This window comes from Notolepis coatsorum (assembly GCF_963971535.1).
Source record: "Notolepis coatsorum genome assembly, chromosome: 20".
NCBI lineage: Eukaryota > Metazoa > Chordata > Actinopteri > Aulopiformes > Paralepididae > Notolepis > Notolepis coatsorum.
In genome coordinates, this window is record NC_140184.1 from 69,279,959 (window position 1) to 69,303,990 (window position 24,032).

Sequence of the window (24,032 nt, forward strand, 5' to 3'; positions counted from 1 at the left end):
ACTTCAACTGAGATACAAAAATATATATATATCATCAAATGATGCAGTGCACAATAAGTTCATGAAGTTCAACAATTGAATAAAGATCTTAAAATATGAATTATTATATTAGGCAAATGAATCTCTTCTTTTCTATGTCAGCTTTCAAGGCTGACATTGCACACAGTCAAAACAGTCCAGCTGCACATCCGTAGGTTTAGCTGGGATCAATCTCTGATTGGATTTGAAGGTTGTCAACACAATGTGGCACAGCGTGAACCAATCAATCAAGTGCGCTGCACCTCACTACCCGCCTTTTTTAAACTCAAATACCCTATTTTGATTGGATAATTATATTCTTAAGCCCAACCTGTGCACCTATTTTTGCACTGAGTGATTGACATCTGGCCATAACTGCAGTTATGGGATCAGGCCAGATCAGAGAGCTCAGAGCTGTCACTTGGACATTTTTGAAGAAAAAAGAAATTCACTGGCATTGTTTTTTTCACAGAGGAAAACATTTCTAATAAATAAAAATAAAAAAATGATTATAATAAATATATATATATATATTAATAATAATTGTTTTCTTCTTTTTTTCTTCTTTCTGTATATTACTGTATATTACTAGTGAAGCACTGCCTCACTAGTAGTCATGCAATAACCTCCACTGCCTGGTATGTATGTGATGAATAAACTCTTGAATCTTGAAAAGATAAGCCATGCTGCATTAATTCAGAAATACCTATTCCAAATGCCATTTATAGAGTTTGACAACAATTAAACTCATGTCTCTATTTTACAATCAACTATAATTTATTATGAGTCATACCAAACACTTCGGTGTTGAAACTAATACATGGAAGCTTATTCCATCTGTTGCAGTTTTCCTATTCTACCGCTTGGTGCCATGTACGCACGGTCGGAGCTGTGCGTAGATGTACGCACACTCAATCACACGTTCATATTGATAAATCCCACACTTTGCTTAGATTATTGTACGCACAGTTTACGCACATATCTGTGTGTACTGTACGCAGCGTTGATAAATAAGGGCCCAGGTGTGTCTCTATGACCTCATCACGTACCTATGGGAAACTGGAAGAGAGCTGGGGGAGGCGCCTGGAGAGTTGGTTGTCAGCCAATTCCCACATCCTCTCCCGACAGTCGTTTGTCCACAGCTGCGCCCAATCACGTATCGATTAGTGAATAATGTCCAAATGTTCTGGGCACAGCTGTGGGAGAGACATCATGCAACAAATAGTTCAAGTGGTTCATAGTTGCATCTCAGTTACCCAGTAATCCAAGGCATATATTCACATTATTCCAACAGTTTTTATAATCCATGGGGTATATTCTAAGATAGATGAAGTGCATGTTATTCGATTACAGTAGGGAGGGGGTTGGATGGGGAGCACTGGCCTGTCAATCTGTGACATACCAGGGCATCAGAATCTGTAGTAATGCATCTTCTTTGAAGAACATTTCTCTGCAATCATTGGTTTGGCCTAAGTCACACTCTGTCCTCCATTCTTATGTGTCATGTCCCCATTTCCCTGATCAGTGAGGGGAAATGCTTATGTTCAGCTGCAGTCATTCCTGTCAGGTCATCAGATTCTTGTGAGGGATTGGAGTCCCTAGAAGGCCAGGGTCAGCTTCCTCCCACCTCTCACAGCAAGAGCACTACAAACTAAAGGTTCGCCCAAGCAGCTGCTCTCAGCCTCTGGCTCCGTCCTACATTGCTCAACCCCACTGAGGACAAGGCTGTTTATACACACAGCACTGCCCCACAACAAGCCCTGTTTACAGTACATGCATTTGACTTTCCACTCTGCCCCACCCAGAATAAAACTGTAGCAAACTCCTTAGCCACAGAGCGACCTTACATGTTACTCGTCAAGGCAATAGCCCCCAAGAAATGTATACAAGGAAGCAGCTGACAATTAATACCAACAGTTTGTCCTCTGAGCCAGGTGCTGTGTGATGTTCAACATCATTTTATGAGTGTGTTCAGTATACGTTTTCTGAGATACGGATCCCCATATGTCATGTTGTTTAGAGTACTTCATTGAAATAGTTATGTAAAGTTAGGCTATGGGATGCATGGATACGTCATTTAGTAGGGTCATCTGTGGCACTTCCGTGACCGTGGAGAGCGAAGGTCCGTTTCTCAATGGATTTGTCATCTAGGAGGGTTAATAAACAAATTTAGCCGGGGTGTATTTTTTTTAAAGGCGCGGAAAATTTGTGAGAGACCAAAATCCAAAATGGCTGCAGTGGAAATTAACTTTTTAATGGTTTGACCTACAATGATGCACAATACATGGTTTCAGAGCTTATTCTGATCAAGGAATACATATTTGGTTTTTATATAATGATTTGACCTATTGTTGACCTTCAAATGCAAGATGGCTGCCAATTTTGAGCTCCAAAAGGGATTTCTCAAAATCGTCACACAGAGCCTTCATATTAGGCTCTAATGAAAGCTCTGCTCATGATGAGTTGAGTTATGGACAGAGGGGATAGGTGGGTATCTTCCACCATACTCCATCCATCTGTGAAAATTGGAGACATGATCACCCCTGTTTGCCTCAGCAGGGTGGGTTATTGGCCCCAGATGCTGTTTCTACAAGGTTGTCTGACTGCTTTGTCTGACCTCTCACCCTAGACCTGTCCGGTTTGGTAAAACCTGCTAGGATTTTCCTCCTAATGGCATAGCTCTCAGGGTTCACTGAAGTACTCAAGCTCCCTTACCACGACAAGGTGAACAGTCAAAGGGGAGTTTTTTTTTTTTTTTTTTTTTTTTTTATATATTTTTTTTAACTTTTGTATAACTATGGTGCTTCAACAAATAGCACTCCAAAATAATAATTGATCAACTAGTAGCCTAATGGCCTTAACACATTGACCGCCATAAACGGCGTACGACGGGTTTGCTGGTCATGCGAATTCTGCCAAACCACGGCGTACGACGTTATTGAGATCATATAAAAAATTTTCGCCATGGTATTCATAATTCCGCCACCAAGCCTCTGCTGAGACAGTGGGACTCTGCACAACAGTGCAATGCTTCAATACCGCCGCCTGGTGGATTATCGGGCGAGTTACAACCGGAAATGGATCTGGTGATCTCGGTACATCTGGGAAATCCGTCCGGCAGTCACATATCGTTGCGGGACTCTAGACACACATCCGTGTATATGGATCGCTGCCATAACTCAATAATCGATATGATTTGGGCGTTTATTGCGCCATACAAACCGGAAATGGATCTAGTCGATCGACGTCAAATAAGTGGGATCTTTTTCCTCCAGTCTCATCGGCGAACGGTAAGAGGACAGTAACGTTATTTTCAAGGCGATTGTACATTTCTTTATTTACAAACCATCTGATAAATAAATCAACCCATAATAATAATAATAATAATAATAATAATAATAATAATAATAATAATAATAATAATAATAATAATAATAATAATAATAATAATAATAATAATAATAATAATAATAATAATAATAATAACTTCGTTTTAAATAGCGCCTTTCAGAGGACCCAAGGTCGCTTTACATAGGGGGGGGAGATGACAATTAACAAACATAGTGGACAGACACAACATATACATATAAAGTGAGAAAGTTAGGGGTTAAAGGCCAAGTTGAAGAGGTGGGTTTTGAGCAGTTTTTTAAATGAGTCCAGAGTTGGGGCGGTGCGGAGTTCTGCGGGAGGGAGTTCCAGAGGGTGGGAGCTGCCACACTGAAAGCTCTGTCCCCGAACGTCCGCAGTCTGGTTCGGGGGATGGAGAGCTGACCAGTGTCCGTGGATCGCAGGGACCGTGACTGAGTGTAGGGGTGGAGGAGGTCAGTGAGGTACTGAGGTGCCAGGGCGTGAAGGGATTTGTAGGCGAGCAGGAGGGTTTTGTAGGTGATGCAGGATTTTATGGGGAGCCAGTGGAGGTGGATGAGGGTGGGGGTGATGTGCTGCCAGGGTTTGGTACGGGTTAGAACCCTGGAAGCTGAGTTTTGAACATACTGGAGCCTGTCCAGGGTTTTGCTTGGGACCCCGGACAGGACCCCGTTGCAGTAGTCCAGGCGGGAGGTGACGAAGGCGTGGATGAGGGTCTCAGCTGTGGTGTCGGAAAGTGATGGTCGGAGTCTGGAAATGGTTCTGAGGTGAAAGAAGGCGGATTTGGTGAGGGAATTGACATGGGATTGATAGGAAAGGGTGGAGTCCAGGATAACGCCCAGGTTGCGGACCTTAGGGGATGGGGAGATGGAGCAGCCGTCAATGTTGAGGGTGAGATCCCCAACCTTCCGGAGCAAGGCCTTGGGTGCCACAACCATGAGCTCGGTTTTATTGTTGTTGAGTTTGAGGAGATTAGATGACATCCAGGTTTTTATTTCGTGAAGGCAGTTGATAAGGGAGTGTGGGGGGAGATGGGTGGATGGTTTGGTGGAGAGGTAGAGTTGAGTGTCGTCGGCATAGGAGTGGAAGCTGAGGCCATGGCGGCGGATGATCTGACAGAGGGGGAGCATGTAAATGGTGAATAGGATTGGGCCAAGTACAGAGCCTTGGGGGACGCCTTGGTTGACTGGGGCCGGGGTGGAACTGGAGTCGCCGATGGTGATAAACTGTGTCCGGGTGGTGAGGTAGGATTGAAACCAGGAGAGTGCTGAGCCAGTGATTCCGAGGTTGTTGGATAGGCGGTTGAGGAGGATGGAGTGGGAATGCTGCAGAAAGGTCCAGGAGGATGAGGATGCTAATGTGGCCAGAGTCAGCTGCAAGGAGGAGGTCGTTGGTGATTTTGATGAGGGCGGTCTCTGTGCTGTGTTGAGTTCTGAAGCCGGATTGAAAAGGCATTTACTGACGATCACGGAATTATAAACGACCCCCCGACCCCCCGTTCATCCGCGCATGATGAGTCATAACGTTTAGGATCATGTACAGTTGAAATTTTTTATATAGAGTGTATCGGCAATAAACGGCAGTTGATAATCTATATATGCGTTTATGCCTATAACTCACGTTCTAGGAATTACTGCAGAAAACGATAAAAACACGTATATTCTAGACGGTATTTTTGGAAGAATCTACGAATGAAAAAGTATAACGTTCCTACATCCTGCACAATAGATACTCGATGTTGAATGGGCCATAGTAATGTCAATTTAACAATACAATTTAAAAAGTTATAGCCCTGCAAAGAAGGTGAACATCTCCATAGGCTTAGAGTGGTGGCAGAGATGGGCATGAGAGGGGCAAACTGCGTGGCAGTTAATGTGTTAAGGGCAGATTTGGAGGCAACAGCATCTCCCTTGATCTTGGTAAACACCCGCTCTTGCAGAAAAGTCTCAACCTGAGCTTGGCCATCAGGAATTGCAGTCTTAAGGTCATGCAGTAACTCTGGTGAGGCGACCAGGCCAGACTGTAGTGAAGGTTGAAGGTTTTTATTTAGACACAAAACATATACAGATTATTACTCTATTATACATTTTTGTCAAGGATAGGAACGAAAAAGGCGCAGTGACTTATTTACATTGTTGTCCTTGGATGTCAAGGATGCTAGAAACAGACACATACAACTCATTACAGGAAATTAATCACAATTATTACATTTGCATAGTAATAATGGCACAACCCTAAATGTATACAAACAAAGCACATTTGTTTTTACAATGTTCTTCTAGCCGGGAGTCCGTGTGTTTGACCTCAGTGTAGGTGAGGAGATGTCAAATGGGTCAGCTTCAAAATCCCTCATGCATGCCTGCAGGTCCTGAACTGCTTGCTCATCCTTCTTCATCCTCGCTGGCTGGCATTCGACATGCTTCCTGTGACGACGCTGGCACTGGAGGCCCCGCTTCACAGTAGACTTCACCCTTGCAACGTTGTTTGCATTCCTTGTTGTTGAGAACAGTTGTTTCTCATTCTTTAAAAGCTGAGTCCATCCTTGCTTTAGCTTTGAGTTCAGATTCATAGTTGTTTCTATCCAAAGATCGAGGGGCTGGCTGGAGTAGGGTAGCCCTGTCATTGACTGGATAGAGTGATCGTTGAAGAGCTCCATTTGCTCATCTGACAGTGAAGAGAGCATTGCCCAGTAGTCTGGCAACCACCTCCCATAGTCATGGTTGTCGTATGCCATCAGTCCTGGCAGCATGTTGTAGGTTGCCGATAGGTACTCAGAGCCATTTCTTGCATGACATGCATCAAGACATTGTACAAGTGGGCCAGACATCTCCAAGAACGAGACCCAAAAGTCCCCCATGTCTGTGCCAGGCTTCTCATAAACTCTGTTGATCAGCTCCTTCATATCGCCATCATTCTACAGACAGTAAGCTGTCTGTAGAGCCTCTTGAGTTTCAGTCAGTGCATTCCGCAGAATGTTGAGGTTCTCCTTGATATCTTCCGATAGTTATTTGTGCTCAAGAATCTTTGACAGTTGATTTTGGATAAGAACCTCCCTCAAGAGCAGGATGCACTGCACGCCCCGTCTGTAGTGCTTTCCTCGTAATGCTTGGTCTACCGACCCCTCCACTACTACCCCTGCTGTAACCAGAGTGTCTGCCATTCCAGAGCCCTTGAATCTCTTGTAGATGGCATAGATGTAGGACATCAGCTGGTGGAAAGCTCAGAGGATTGGGATGATGTCCTTGAACATTTCTGGATTCTCCACCTTGAGCCGAGTGATCGTCTTGTAGGTGGGCAGGTCACCAACAAGAAAGGAGAATGGAATATTCTTCAGCCGCATGGCCTCACCATGATGTCATTCACCACTGACTTGCTTGGAGGTTCATTGTATGTTGTGTGGTAGTAAGGCTTGCTCTTGTTGGGTGGTGGATGACAGCAGGACTGGGCACCACTGTATCCTGGAACTCGCTGCTCTTCAGGTGGTGGTCTTGTACCATGATTGTCTACACAAGACAGTGCATGTATCACAGAGCGAGCACGCTGCGGAGCTGACCAATCCACTGGTGGATCTACCCTGGGACGAGCAGGTGGCTCACTCTTGCTACCAGGGGGGCATCTGTAATGGCAAACCTTACAGCTTTAGCTGTGCAGAGATTTCCTTCTTCTTGGTGAGCGTTTCAGCAGTCTCTTTGCCTGGTTTCTTTTCATAGCTCTCTGGCTGCATGTACATGACATTTGTTCGATGGGCTCCTGTAGAGTCACCTGTCATAGTGTTAATCTTGAAGTCGTCATTGTCGATGATCACGATAGCTGGCTTGCTGTCTGCGATTTTATTTTATTGATGGATTAAAAACACACAACAAGGATCCAAAGGATATCATGAGAAAGAGTAAAACCCTTATTTTCGTCATGGTCCCAGGGCTGTTAGGCCACAACAAAAACATGACAATAACACAAAAGTGACTAAACACATACATTTAAAACATTAGAAGACTAACCTATAGCTAACATTTTATACCCCAGAATAACTCAAAACTGATCGGAAACCCCCATTAAAACTATAGGGGGCTATTCCTATATTCTGTCCATGAGCCATTTCCTGATGCTTCTCTTGAAGCTGTGGAGGCTCGAGCTCTGCTTGATGGGGATAGGCAGCTTGTTCCAATCCTGGGCTCCAGAGAAAGTAAGGTAGCACTGGCCCAGTTTGGATCGGAAAGAAGCAGGCTTCAGGTTTGCTATGCTTGCTCTAGTTCTGTGGTTGTGGGATTCGTTGACTGGGGTGAAGTATAGTTCTGGAGGTATCTAGGGGACCTTTGGTTTATAATATTGTGCACTATGTTCAGTCTGAGCTTGGTAACTCTGGCCTCCACATGAAGTCAGTTTAGCTCCTGAAAGTGACTCCTCCCTATGTGGGTGCGAGGGCCAAGACCCATTACCACCCTTACCAGCTTATTTTGAAGCTTCTTTTTTATAGTCACTGTCAGGCCCTCCAACCAAGACACGCTACCATAGTCAAAGTGGCAGAGTACTAGGCTATTTGCTACTAGCCTGAGACTATCTCTGCCAAGGAGGTAGGCTTTCCTAGCTAGGTACCTGGTGCGGGTGTTGACTTTGCCCAGTACTTGGGAGGCCATAGTCTCCCCATCTAGGCTCCCATCTATCATACAGCCTAGATACTTCGCTTTTTTTTGCTGTTTTAGGGTTACAGCTCCTAACTGGATGTTAAACTCCCGTGCTTTCCTGAGCTTGGGAAGCGGTCCTAGCACGCTTCCTTGTGGGACCCCACATACAATGGGCTTGGCCTCTGACATAGTGCCACTGACCTCAACCCGCTGGACCCTATCAGAAAGGTAGGAAGAGAACCATCTGACCACTGTCTCAGACATACCCAAGGCCTTAAGCTTGGAGAGCAGTAGGTCATGGTTCACTGTGTCAAAAGCCTTCTGTGAGGTTTCTGTCCTTGCCTTCTCACTCGTTCTGTTCCTTTAACCACCCTCGCTTTGTTTTCATTCATTTTTTCTGTCAAGTATTCCAATTCCCTCGTTCACACGTTTCTCCCCGCTGACGTCATCTGAGACGTCGCTGATTGGTTCCCTCACTTCCCCACGCTTTTCAATCACATTCCCCAGCTGTCACTGCCTTTCAATCAATCGATCCCTCATTATTTATACCCCGTTTTCCCCATCCTAAGTTGTTGGTTCGTCTTGATTTGTCGCTGGATGTTTTTCCCCGTTGCTGCTGTTTCACTTTGCTATTCTCCAGGAATTCCTAAGAAGCCTCCGCTTTCCTAGAAGCCTCCGCTTTCCTAGAAGCCTCCGCTTGGATACCTGCTCCGTGGCGCGCGCTCGCCTCCACAGTTGTCCTGTTCCTTTACGCAGCTCGTCTGGGTGAGTTTATCTAGATTGACTGTCTTGACCTATTTCCTATTTTCGTGTGTAAACCTTTACACTGAAGTCTACCACCTTTTTGTCAGACAGTCACTCACCCAGCCATTATCGTTTTTGCTCTTTCCTTTTTGGAATAATATTTTGGGGATCTTCCACCTCCCACTGTGTATTGACACGAAGATATTATTTCACATTTGGACTGTGTTTGGATTTTTGCTCACTGTGTATTTTCACGAAGATATTGTTTCACATTTGGACTGTGTTGGATTTTTGCTCACTGTGTATTTACACGAAGATAGTATTTCACAATTGGACGGTGTTTGGATTTTGCTCACTGTGTGTTTACATGAAGATATTCACTTGGGCTGTTTTTGGAATATTGCTCATCACTGTGTTGTTTAACACGAAGAATATAACACCCTGTCCTCCAGCTCGTTTCAAGTCTGCTCTGTCACTGACCCGTTCCCTCTCTCCCTCTCTCGGTCTTGCACAACATCTGAGAGGTCCGCCGTGAGAGTCTGCAGAGCGGTACAGAGGTCTGCTCCTGCTTCCCAAGACTACCCTTCCGGGAGAAGCTGCAGAGCAGCAGAACTTTGCCCCTTGTTCATTGTACCTGTTTCTTGTTGACCTGCTTTCCCTGTTTCACTTATTCTAGTCACCAAATAAACAAGCCCTTGTATTTGGCAACTCTGAATCCAACTCTCTTGTGTCGTTGCGTTTGGGGTCGGTGTCAAACCATAACATTACGAACCAACCATGACGACCCCAGCCGACACAGAGGGGGTCAGAACCGCACTTGCATTTCAAGTCGAGTTGACCAGGGATCACGGTCTCCAACTAGAGCGGGCTGCGGCTGCGGTGCAGAACCTCAGGGACCAGGTCCTGCCTATGCAGGGTTCAATGGCCGCTATGGCGGGACAACAGTCCGAGATTCTCGCCCAGCTTAACTCGCTGGGCGACGCCGTTAATACTTTTCATCTCTCACACCCTCCAGGAACATTCCCCGCAGCCCCAGCAGATCTCGCACCTCGGGAACCCCTTCTCTCCGTCCCACGGCTGTTTGACGGTAATCCCGAGGAGTGTGCCACATTCATCATGCAATGTGAGTTGGTTTTCCGTCATCAGCCAAGCCGTTTTTCAGCTCATGGGTCCCGAGTGGCTTATATAACCAACCTACTTTCAGGCCATGCTGCCCAGTGGGTCACATCCTCCTGGGCAATGGAAGCAGATTTTTTGTTCTCCTACCCAGACTTCGTGGCGGAGCTCCGCAGAGTGTTCCACCATCCAGCCCGAGGTCTGGACCCTGGAGCCTGGTTGGGGACCTTCCGGCAAGGGAGCAGCAGGGTGACGGACTATGTCATGGAGTTTCGACTGGCGGCGGTGGAGAGCGGATGGAACGAACCTGCTCTTCGCCTAACCTTCATAAGGGGGCTCAGTGACGCAGTCCGTGACCAGCTCGCTACCAGGGAGGTGCCCGACTCCCTCGAGGAGCTGTTTAGCCTTGTCATCCGTATTGACGGACGCCTCCTGGAGAGAAGGCGCGAGAGGGCCCGACTGTCACCTCCTGAAGCACCCCGGACTCCTGGACGCCCCGTCCCCAACACTACTGTGGGTAACAGGCTTCCCCGTCCGGTGCGCGAGGAGGAACCCATGCAGCTGGGACGCTCTCATCTGAGCCAGGCGGAGCGTCAGGCAAGGCTCAGGTCCGGTCTCTGCCTCTACTGCGGAGGTGCGGGACACCGTATCGCCGACTGCCCTACCCGGCCAAAAGATCGGGCTCACCAAGACCCCGGGAGATCCTGGTGAGCCGTTTTTCCCATTCCCAGCGCCGCGCACCACCTGACCATCTGTTGAGCGTCACCCTGGCCTGGGGGGACCAACGTGCCACGGTGGAGGCCCTCATCGACTCTGGGGCAGACGAGAACTTCCTCGACTTCGAGTTTGCCACCCAAGCCAACATACCTCTTGAGGCCCTTGTGAGGCCCTTGGAGATCTTTTCGTTGGACCAACACCGCCTGGCCGACATCTCTCAACGGACCGGCCCAGTCTTGCTGACCATTGCTGGGAACCACGTAGAGAGGATCCAGTTCCTCATTACCCAATCCCCCCTTGTCCCGGTGGTCCTGGGTAGGCCCTGGCTCGCGCTGCACGAGCCCCACATCGCCTGGGCCTCCGGTACCATCAGGGGCTGGAGCTCCTCCTGTCACGCCCGCTGTCTACAGGCGGCGTCTTGTCCCCCGCCCCGGAGACCGGCTGGTGAGTTGCCCCCGGATCCCTCGTCCGTTCCTCCCGAGTACCACGACCTCATGGAGGTATTCAGTAAGACCAGGGCTCAGTCCCTTCCACCTCACCGCCCCTATGACTGCGCCATCAACCTCCGCCAAGGGGCTCCCCTTCCCGGCAGCCGCCTCTACAGTCTGACTGCCCCGGAGAAGAAGGCGATGGATCTCTACATCTCTGAGTCATTGGAAGCAGGACTCATTCGGCCTTCCTCCTCCCCGGTGGCGGCCGGGTTCTTCTTTGTTGGAAAGAAGGATGGGGACCTGCGACCCTGCATCGACTATCGTCAGCTCAACGAGATCACCATCAAGAACAAATACCCCCTACCTCTCATGAGCTCCACCTTCGAGCCACTGACCCAGGCCTCGTTCTTCACCAAGCTGGATCTCCGAAGTGCCTATCATCTTGTCCGTATCCGTGAGGGCGATGAATGGAAGACCGCCTTCAAGACCCCCAGGGGCCACTATGAGTACCTTGTGATGCCGTTCGGTCTCACCAACGCCCCGGCGGTATTCCAGGCACTCATGAACGATGTCCTCCGTGACATGCTGGAGGTGTTCGTGGTGGTGTACCTGGACGACATTCTTATCTTTTCCAGGACCCTCGAGGAACACATCCTGCATGTCCGCCGGGTGCTGGAGCGCCTCCTCCACAATCGGCTCTTCGTCAAGGCGGAGAAGTGCCGTTTCCACTCCAACTCCGTCGACTACCTGGGCTTCATCGTGGAGAAGGGCTTGACCCGAGCGGATCCTCGCAAGATCCAGGCTGTGGAGGATTGGCCGGAACCCACCACTCGGAAGGAGCTACAGAGTTTCCTCGGGTTCGCAAACTTCTACCGAAGGTTCATCCGGAACTACAGCCAGGTGGCGGAGCCTCTTACCAAGCTGACCTCCCCCGCTCTGCCGTTCGACTGGTCCCCAGCGGCATGCGCTGCGTTCCGCTCCCTCAAGAGAAGGTTCACTTCCGCTCCTATCCTGCTCCACCCTGACCCCAAGAGACAGTTCATCGTGGAGGTGGACGCCTCGGATTCTGGCCTGGGCGCTGTCCTATCCCAGCGTTCTCCTTCCGACCAGAAGGTACATCCTTGCGCCTTCTACTCGCGTCGCTTCCTCCCCGCCGAGAGGAACTACGACACCGGCAATCGGGAGCTACTGGCGGTCGTGGCGGCTCTGGAGGAGTGGCGTCATTGGCTAGAGGGTGCCGAGGAGCCTTTTACCATCTGGACGGACCACAAGAACCTAACGTTCATCCGCGCTTCCAGGCGCCTCAACGGTCGGCAGGCGAGATGGGCCAGTTTCCTCAGTCGGTTCGACTTCTCGCTGACCTTCCGCCCCGGTTCCCGCAACACGAAGGCCGACTCCCTGTCCCGGATGCACTCCAAGGGGGCTCCACCCTCTGAGGACCCTTCTCCCATCATCCCGGAGGCCCGAGTGGTTGGAGCCATCACCTTGGGCATCGAGGGTGTGGTGAGGCGTGCCCTACGCTTCCAACGTGCTCCAAGCAACGTCCCTAGGAGCCGTCTCTTCGTCCCTGACTCTGTCCGGTCCCAGGTACTGCTGTGGGGCCATACCAGCCGGTTCGCCTGCCACCCAGGCGTCCATCGCACGTTCTCCTTCCTGGCTCGTCGTTTCTGGTGGCCCACCATGCGAAACGACGTCAAGGAGTTCGTATTGGCCTGCGCGGTCTGTGCCCGCAGCAAGGCCTCTCACCAGGCACCCTCCGGGCTCTTGCAGCCACTTCCCGTTCCAAGCCGTCCGTGGTCACATGTGGCGCTCGACTTCGTCACTGGACTACCCTCCTCCCAGGGGAACACCTGCCTTCTGACCGTGGTGGATCGATTCAGCAAGGGGGTCCACCTCGTGGCCCTCTCCAAGCTTCCCTCAGCAGCCGAGACTGCGGACCTCCTGACGCACCACGTGTTCCGCCTTCACGGTTTCCCCCAGGACATCGTCTCTGACCGGGGGCCCCAGTTCACCTCCCAGGTTTGGCGGGCTTTCTGCAAGGGATTGGGGGCAACGGTCAGTCTCTCCTCCGGCTACCATCCCCAGACAAACGGGCAGACGGAGAGGATGAACCAGAGCGTGGAGTCTGCTCTTCGGTGTGTGGCAGCCGAGAGGCCGGCATCCTGGAGTCGTTTCCTTCCCTGGGTTGAATACTCGATCAACTCAATGGTCAGTTCCGCCACCGGCCTCTCCCCCTTTGAGGCCTCCCTAGGCTACCAGCCCCCTCTTTTTCCCGCACTGGAGACGGAAGTGGCAGTTCCCTCCGTGCAGGTCCACCTCGACCGCTGCCGTCGCGTTTGGGAGATCACCAGGACCGCGCTGCTCCGGACATCTGAGCGCGCCTGTCGTGGTGCCGACCGGCGCCGGGTTCCCGCGCCGACTTACCGCCCTGGGCAGAGGGTGTGGCTCTCCGCGAAGGACCTCCCGCTACGGTCCTCGGCCAAGAAGCTCAACCCTCGCTTCGTCGGTCCTTTCGAGGTCCTGAAGGTACTCAGTCCGGCGGCCCTGCGCCTGAAGCTTCCTGCATCCATGCACATCCACCCCGTGTTCCATGTCTCCCGGGTTAAGCCCGTCTCCCTCAGTCCCCTTATGCCTCCGGCTCCTGATCCACCGCCTCCTGTGCTAGTGGATGGTCACCCCCAGTGGCAGGTCCGCCGGTTGATGGGCGTTCGTCGGCGGGGCCGGGGATTCCAATACCTGGTGGACTGGGAGGGTTACGGCCCTGAGGAGCGTAGCTGGGTCTCCCGGCAGCTCATCGTGGATCCCGGCTTGATCACCGACTTCCATCGGGCCCATCCTGACGAGCCGGGTCGGCCTGGTCGCCGGGCGGCTCCCGTTGAGGGGGGGGTACTGTGAGGTTTCTGTCCTTGCCTTCTCACTCGTTCTGTTCCTTTAACCACCCTCGCTTTGTTTTCATTCATTTTTTCTGTCAAGTATTCCAATTCCCTCGTTCACACGTTTCTCCCCGCTGACGTCATCTGAGACGTCGCTGATTGGTTCCCTCACTTCCCCACGCTTTTCAATCACATTCCCCAGCTGTCACTGCCTTTCAATCAATCGATCCCTCATTATTTATACCCCGTTTTCCCCATCCTAAGTTGTTGGTTCGTCTTGATTTGTCGCTGGATGTTTTTCCCCGTTGCTGCTGTTTCACTTTGCTATTCTCCAGGAATTCCTAAGAAGCCTCCGCTTTCCTAGAAGCCTCCGCTTTCCTAGAAGCCTCCGCTTGGATACCTGCTCCGTGGCGCGCGCTCGCCTCCACAGTTGTCCTGTTCCTTTACGCAGCTCGTCTGGGTGAGTTTATCTAGATTGACTGTCTTGACCTATTTCCTATTTTCGTGTGTAAACCTTTACACTGAAGTCTACCACCTTTTTGTCAGACAGTCACTCACCCAGCCATTATCGTTTTTGCTCTTTCCTTTTTGGAATAATATTTTGGGGATCTTCCACCTCCCACTGTGTATTGACACGAAGATATTATTTCACATTTGGACTGTGTTTGGATTTTTGCTCACTGTGTATTTTCACGAAGATATTGTTTCACATTTGGACTGTGTTGGATTTTTGCTCACTGTGTATTTACACGAAGATAGTATTTCACAATTGGACGGTGTTTGGATTTTGCTCACTGTGTGTTTACATGAAGATATTCACTTGGGCTGTTTTTGGAATATTGCTCATCACTGTGTTGTTTAACACGAAGAATATAACACCCTGTCCTCCAGCTCGTTTCAAGTCTGCTCTGTCACTGACCCGTTCCCTCTCTCCCTCTCTCGGTCTTGCACAACATCTGAGAGGTCCGCCGTGAGAGTCTGCAGAGCGGTACAGAGGTCTGCTCCTGCTTCCCAAGACTACCCTTCCGGGAGAAGCTGCAGAGCAGCAGAACTTTGCCCCTTGTTCATTGTACCTGTTTCTTGTTGACCTGCTTTCCCTGTTTCACTTATTCTAGTCACCAAATAAACAAGCCCTTGTATTTGGCAACTCTGAATCCAACTCTCTTGTGTCGTTGCGTTTGGGGTCGGTGTCAAACCATAACACCTTCTGTAGGTCTAGAAGAACTAGCCCACACAGCTTACCTGAATCTATCTCCCTCCTGATACTGTCTGTAAGATAAAGAAGACATGTTTCAGTAGAGTAGGACTTCCTAAAGCCGGATTGGAGATCGGATTGGCGATCTCCTGTGGTCAGGTTGCTGATGCCTCCACATCCATCAGACAGAGCCCAGTGGTCATAGAGGAGCAGTGTATCTGCATAGCTGATGCAGACACCACTCTTGTGCAGAGTGTCTACCTGATCTTTACTCCTCGTCATGCCATGGACATTTACACCCAGGTTGATAGCAGTGGTAGTGTGCTGTCCAGTGATGTGGTACTGGATCATGGAGGCCAGACTGAGTGTGGCTGGGCTGAGGTCAGCAGTTTTTCTCTCCGGCTGTTTTAGCCAAGTCAAAAGCTTCAACAGCAACTCACACAACTGTTCACCTTCCTCAAGATGATCAATGCGAGGTGGCCAGGGAGTATCTTTGATTTTCTTTGATAGCCGTGGTGCCAAGGTCTGGAGGAGCTGCTCATCGCTGATGCCAAGAGATGACACTGCAGCCTCTATGTAGTCACCACCACCCTCAACATCATAGACCCACTCGCTCTTGTTAAGTTCACTCCTGTCTTTGAAGCCAATTTTATCTTGATACTCAGACTTTTTACGTAAGATGATTTGACCTCACCCACTGGATAGTAGGGGTGTAACGGTACACAAAATCCACGGTTCGGTACGTACCTCGGTTTTGAAGTCACGGTTCGGTATTTTCTCGGTACAGTGGGGGGGGATACAAAAAAAATTGCTTTTAATTTATCTATTTAACTGTATTAAACAATATAAAACGAATTGGCCATAATTGACTGAGCTGAGGTTGATCACATGATGTACTCGAGTACTCGTGGAGGTTTAGACTTTTAGACTTTTATTTTGAAGCCCACCGACCGGAGCTTTTCCGGTGTTTTAGACTTTTATTTTGAAGCCCACTGACCGGAGCGGAAGTATTGTTGTTATTATCCTAGCTGCCTAGCAGAACGTATTGAGCGGACAACTTGTCTCGTCCGGTTCTGTGTTTTTGAGCTAATGATAAAACAAATGTTGATTGTTGGTGAACAACTAACTTTAGGTTAGTTTTAACGTTAGCTACTAACGTTAGATGCAGCTACTACAGGCAATCAACGATGAGGAGGAAGCGTCAAAGCCGTATAGAATAGCCCTGTGTGCGTACTTAGGCACAACTCGAAACTACCTGTTATAATAAATTAATTCATGTTTAACTTGTCCCCGTGTCCAGTCCTTTGACTAGCCCCACCCGTTCATTGTAAACAATGATGCATGTAATTGTATTAACGTTATTGTGTGTTGTAGGCAGCTATGCTATACATTGTATTTCGTTTGTTAGCTATTTAGCTAATATTGAATAGCATCAACGACGCTAGATCTTTAATCTTTATTTAGCAGTCCAGTTTCTCCGGGCAGTAGCGAGTAACTACTTGGGTCTAAAAATAGCTAGCCTACACTACAAAGAACGCTACTTGGTTAAAAGGAGCAACACTATTGAGAAAGGTAGTTAAGCTATGTGCTCACAGGAGCTCCCGTGCTGTGCTCTAGTAACGTCAGCGGCCCGCCTCCCCACACGTCCGGTTAGTTGTGCACGTTATATTAGGGCCGGGGGGATTTATGTTCCGCAAAATAAGTTTCCATACCGTTGCAATCGCTCGGTGCACAGCCCGTACTGTACCGGAGGACCACATTGAGGCGGTACAGTACGTATCCGCGTACCGTTACACCCCTACTGGATAGCCATAGTCACTGACGATGCGTCTGTTGTCTGCTAAAAGAGACTGCAGTGAACGGATCTTGCGCTCATCAAAGATGACAGTATCAACGTGTCTAAAGAACAAATTATTTGCCTCTGAGAGAGACACTCTGGAGATGCATAGCATCATCTGTCTTGAAGACTGTGTGGTGGATATGCTTCATCCAACAGGCATAGTGGTACATTATATCATTTGCGTAAGGATCTGACAGTGCTGTCATTGACTCAATTAGTCGTGTGAGACGATCCCTGAGCTCCTCATCTTCTATGAGGATTGTGTGGCACTTGAAGGAGCGCCATGCTGACGGTGTGTTGATTCTTAACAGCGTGCCCACCCACTGACGAACGAAGGCACTTTGGTGACGGTCCCTCTGCCTCGTGATCACATAAAGCACTCTGAGCAGGCATTTCAGATCTTGAACACTGAGCATTTTTACTTTTGTTGTCCTTGTGTCGCCTGGCTTGCTTAAGCACAGCTGAATATGAGATCGAAATTGTAACATACTGTGTGTTAACTCACTAACACACTGATGTGATTCGCTTTCTGCATCCGTCGTGTCCCAACGGAGTTGCCGTAGGTCACGACTGTCAATCAGAAATAAACACACGTCTACAAGATAAGTCGTGTCCGTGTCTGCCCGAGTACATTACAGAAATATAACATGACGAATGCATGTAGTGATTGGTTGGCCCATCTTCCCAGGAGGTGGTCGTGTAAACATCACCAAATTGATCAAGTCCTGGCCAGTTTTGGGCTTTTAATTGTATGCTGTCCCATTTGCCTTGATTTATAGTATCGGTGGGCTTACAAGGCCTGCCACATTTTAGGACACATTCATAGGACATTGTGTGCTTTGTCTTTCATTGGGAGGGAAAGCAACTCACGTAGCCGCTGGTGGTAGCGTTTCTAACACATTAGGAGTGAATGGGATCCTTTAAAAATTAAATAGGCTTATGTAACGGAGGTACCGCAGTATATCCACAGTCACGATGGTACAAGTAGTTCAGTGGCTGTGGATGGTAAGCGGTACTGCAAGTAAACTCACTCCCCAGAGGCATCCAGACCCGGAAGCAAGAAGTGAATTCACCTCTTGGTACAGTGGTCTGTGATGCCGCCCGCGACGCGGGAGTCCGGGGTTCAACTCCCACTCAGGGCGATCCCTTAACAGGGGTCGAATCGACAAAAAAACACAACGCAGTTAAGATCACACCGGCTACACTTACGCTTTGAGCATTGCAGAGTTAGTAACGTTAGGTTTTATATGTTCTTGATGGTAGAACTATCTTTAGACTAGTGAATAACGTTGATATCCTCAAACAAAGTGTCTTAAAGTGTGTAACGTTAACGTTAGTTAGAGAAAAAGCGAGTTTGTGCAAGTGCTGACACTGACTGCTTCACAGACTGACTGAGCTTGACTGAAAAAGGGGCGTTGCAACAAGGTCAAGATTACACACTCTTACACACACAGAGACACACCTACACACATGCATGCACGCAGACACACACACACACACACACACACAGGCCTACAGTTCATACAGTGCTCACCGGAATACAATATTCCCACACAAACCGAGACATTCCCTCACAAACATAGATACATTGTATCATCTTGTGGGGGGCTGGGAGAGTGGCATAACACATTTTCTTGCAGCAACGCCACGGTTTGGATTCCTGTCAAGTTCATTCTGATATATTGATTTATTATTTCCATAATACAGTTAAAAACCCACAAAGCAGTTTACTCAATAAAGTGTCTTCATATATTAGCCTGTTATAGTCAGATTGCATAAATATTTACCCATTTTCTTCAATATGGGGAACAGCATATATGAATATAATCCTATTTTCGATTGAATAAATAGGTATATTGTGTCTTGGGGCCATATGGGTACATATAAAATAAGGTTTGATATGAGGACTGGTTATGATAAGTTAGTAATGACAAAACTGGATAAAAATCCCTTTAAAATTTCCATATGTTGCGAAGGCTTGCTGTCTCCCAGGCCCTGTATAGCAAACAGGCCGCTCTGGTCGCGACAGTTCGAAAGTCTTAAGGAGGTGCGCTTTAAACGCCTCATATCTATTCCGGACGGGCGGAGCTGTGATAAATCCTACCGTCCTCGCTGCTGTAGCGCTCCCGAGGCGCGAGACGACATGGTAATACTTTTCGGCGTCATCGTTAATCCCACGTAGGGCGAATTGCACCTCTGTTTGAGCGAACCACGCTGCCGCGGACTGCTCCCAAAACTCCGCCAATCGAAGAATAAGGGCGTTTTTGCCATGTTCGGTTCGGTCTCTGAAACTTCAGCGAGACTAACGTCGGGGTCACCAGTGTCGTGCCGACAGATGGGAGTCGGAGACGTTGTCTCAAGGCAGAACGAAATGTATTTTATTATACATTAGGATACAACATGCTACTGCTATGTTGCTTAGTCGACTGACTCATGGTGGCAGGTAGAGCCACCAGGTAGAACGTTTGGGCGGAACCAATGTTCCTAACAATAGTTCCGTAGGTGAATTATGTACAATCCCCAATCACTACAACACACAATAACCCAATGGCCACACAGTAAAGGTTTGGGGTGTAAAACATCATCCACAAGTGGATAATATGGCAATACTTACTCACACTCTTAACTAGGAGCCACTCAGGTTTGACATTCACAGGTCTAAATATGCACTCAAAGGCCTGTGATTACATAATGGCATGCAACAAAGCTCTGGCCAAGAGGGGGGGGCAAAGGGAAACACACTAGGAACTAAAATAACTTACCTTACCACACAACTTACCTCTCAGTGTAGGAGGAGATGGATGGATGGAGGAACGAAGTTGGAGGATGCAACTGAAACCAATGTTGTAGAAGGGAGTATGTGCAACACACTGCCAGAGACTTCCGCTCAGGAATTGTCCACCATCTTGACTGTGCGCGCCCATTATAAAGCCCAGGTGTGTCTCTATGATGTACCTATTGTAAACTGGAAGAGTGCTGGGGGAGGCGCCTGGGGAGTTGCTTCTCAGACAATCCCCAAGTCCTCTTCTGACACGGTTGTTTGGCCACAGCTGCTCCCAATCACGTATCAATTAGTCAATAATGTCCCAATGTTCTGGGCACAGCTGTGGGAGAGACATCATGCAACACACAGTACAAGTGGTTCATAGTTGCGTCTCAGTTACACAGTAATCCAAGGCATATATTGACATTATTCCAACAGTTTTTTATAATCCATGAGTATCCATGGGTCCATGGGTATAGTCCAACAATTTATTGATCCTTTGGTGTTCTATAGTCACCAAAGAGGTATCAACAAAAAAGTGCACGTTAAAAAGCAGGGAGGGGGGTTGAACGGAGAGACTGTCCTGTCAGCGTGTATGCTTTACCCAACGCAGTTGTGCGATTTGCGAATCTGATTGGCCACTGACGTTTCTGGTCATGTGACATGTGCGCCCAATAGCGTGACGAGCTGTGTCTTTGCCCATTTCCGCGTCGAACAGCCTGCAAAGCACCTGGCATTCTATTGCCATGCTCTAAGACAAACTCTAACCTTAACCAACTTCGAAAAAGTGCCTAAGCTTAACCGGCGAAATAACTTGCCGTCACGCTCTAAGACAAACTCTAACCTTAACCGACTTCGAAAGAGTGCCTAAGCTTAACCGGCGAAAGAACTTGCAGTCACACGATTGGTGCACATGTCACATGACCAGAAACATCAGTGGCCAATCAGATTCGCAAATCGCACAACTGCGTTGGGTAAAGCATTCACGCGTCCTGTCAACCTGTGACAGAAGCACACATGATTACTGGAATCCAAAGATATCTAGCAACAATTTGTATGGCCTTTTATGAAATACTCTTAATGTATTATTTATATGTAACAGATTTGATGTAGTGACCATAAAAACAAAAAAATACCACGTAATATTTTCTTTAAAAGCTCAAGGGCATTGCTGACTCAATGTTGTTAAAGAACATTAGGTACTCTAGTGTTCCTGCTGAATACACATGGCTTTGATAAACCATCAAAATATCTTCCAAACACATTTCACTGCAGCTTAAACACGTCTTTTAGCGCAACTCTGGTGGAACAAATCATTATATTCTTTACACCATAAAAAACAACGTGAACAACCTGATATTCACAATGCAGAAGGATTTTCTCAACCCTGACATTAGTAGCAAAGGGGAACTTCAAATGATCACATGATTGTATGACAGTGAAGTGATTATGTAACCTGAGTGGTTGCTCCATGTGCCAATACAGATTCCTCAGTCAAGTTGGCTCACGGTTTTATTTTCAACACTGAGTCAAAGCTGGTAAAACACGGGGGTTTCGCTTCCTATTACATAAGCCGTTTGAACGGATGACATCACACATCACCGTATACATCTTTAATCTTCAATGTACGGCAGGCATGTTTTCAAAAACAACACGCTTTTTTACGCTGCCCGTCCTCAACTCTGGATTCCAAAGCTGGCCCCGTAAAAGATCTGCCCCTTGAATAAAGAATATGTCACAGGCTCTTATGTTTGATCAATCGGGCGGTAAATCTTCGGCACACCCTTCCCAGAATGGATGTGCGTCACTTGGGGTGGGGGTTGAAGGAAAACGGCTTCATCGTCAACGTGATCAACAACGCGGCACGCTTATCACTTCATACCCGTACATGTTGCCTTTACGTCCACATCCTGGCAGCAGAGGTTTGTTTAGCTGTTCCAGGCAAGATAAGTTGACTAAGCAGCACCATCATCACAGAGTCCTCATCATCCATCTGACAAGCAGGCTTTGTTGGAGCTCTTCTGGTGGCTTTTCACCAGTATTCCAACCAAATCCCCATGGCACACGCCACACGGCCAGCGGTGCAGTGTGGATGTCCTTATACTGACAGACAATATATATTTTCTATTTTTTTACTTTTTTATTGCATTTTCCATTATTAGTCTCTTTACATGTTTTCCACATCACATCATTGTGATACAAAACTAAAAGGATAGGAAAACCAACCTGAATTTTTTTTATAAAAAATTGTATAAACAAAAAACAGAAATACAGGCCAGCACATTCCTCACATTGATCATTTAATCGTTACATGTTAAGGTTACACATATCTACTGTATAATTATAAAATGCACCGAGAATATAAATCAGACATAAGATATCCTGACTTTTATTTACTTATCATTATCAAATAGGGCAGTCTTTTTGAACACATATAAGCTATTATTAACTGTGTATGAACGAATAATGGACTCTGTGAAGTGCTCTGGGTGTCATGAAGAGCGCTATATAAATCCAAGCCATTATTATTATTATTATTGTTATTTTGGGGTATACTTTGGGGTACTTTGGGGTATTTTAGGGTATTTTGGGTTACACATATGGTTAAGGTTACACATATCTACTGTATAATTATAAAATGCACCGAGAATATAAATCAGACATAAGATATCCTGACTTTTATTTACTTATCATTATCAAATAGGGCAGTCTTTTTGAACACATGTAAGCTATTATTAACTTTGTGTATAGGTTGCTCAAAAGAGGCTAAGCAAGCTCATCATTCCACTCTCTGAAGCTGATTTTCTCTGTTGATTTACAATGCCTCAATACTATCCTACATCCTGTTATGAGGGGTCCTACTAATCACCACAAAGTACCAGAAAATATCCTAAAGTACTGTTGAATGCTCACGCTCCATCTTAGGTCAGATCGATAACTTCATAACTCATTGGTCTGCCCATCTTGACACCAAACAGCGTCCTGTTTGTGGCTGACACGCAGAACCAAACGAGTCTATAAAATGTTGTTGTTATCACTGGCCGACAAGAAACAGCGAATGCACCGTTCCGACCCCCGTCAGTCATCGACCTTAGGTCGAGTGATTGCAGTTGCGGAATCTTTTAATTTATATTTGCACTGGGAAGGACTCTCTATATTCAGAGGAGGTCCATTTCCCTAATCCGTCTAAGGTATTAAAGCCATACTTCTATTTGCCTTAATGCATAAGCATAGGTCTTCTTTTACTCTAACGTATTAAAGCCATACTTCTATTTGCCTTAATGCATAAGCATAGGTCTTCTTTTACTCTAACGTATTAAAGCCATACTTCTATTTGCCTTAATGCATAAGCATAGGTCTTCTTTTACTCTAACGTATTAAAGCCATACTTCTATTTGCCTTAATGCATAAGCATAGGTCTTCTTTTACTCTAACGTATTAAAGCCATACTTCTATTTGCCTTAATGCATAAGCATAGGTCTTCTTTTACTCTAACGTATTAAAGCCATACTTCTATTTGCCTTAATGCATAAGCATAGGTCTTCTTTTACTCTAACGTATTAAAGCCATACTTATAGTTATATCCCCATTATAGCTAGGGATAAAGCCACTTACACATATTGTTTTACATCATTAATAAAAAATGCATGGGGTGAAGTTACAAATGCAGAACACATTTCAATGCTTACCCGGCCGTCTGGTCAGAAGAAAGGCTACAAAGGATATATTTATAGAGAGGTTTAATTAGAAAAAGCAGGTTACAAAAAGAGACTGAATTAGAAAAAGTGTCCATTTCAGTTAAAATAATGCACAGAACAAAACATCTCATCTCTGCACGGTTTGTGCCTCTTGGCTAACAGCATTCTTCTTTCAGTTTTAAAATAAGCACCGAACAAAACATCTCATCTCTGCACGGTTTGTGCCTCTTGGCTAACAGCATTCTTCTTTCAGTTTTAAAATAAGCACCGAACAAAACATCTCATCTCTGCACGGTTTGTGCCTCTTCCTATCTCTCCATGTCAGTGTAAAAATCTCTGCCTTTCTCTCGCCAGTTGGCCCTTATAAAGCCCCCAGATCTCTTCTGCTTATTGGTCCAAATACAGCGCTGTCACCGTGATGTCATTTCACCAGCCAGTCAATGCACGGCTCGTGGGGACTGGCTCTCCTCCCATTTTTGTCATTACCTCTACTGGGAAAACCCCATTTACCTCAGAACATGAATGCCTCTTTGTTGGAGAAGTAACAGATTACTTTCTTCTGGGAAAAACCCCATTACGTCATTTAAACATGTATGCCTGTCTGCTCTGCTTCCTTACTGCAAGGGTTAACTCTGCACGTACATGGGC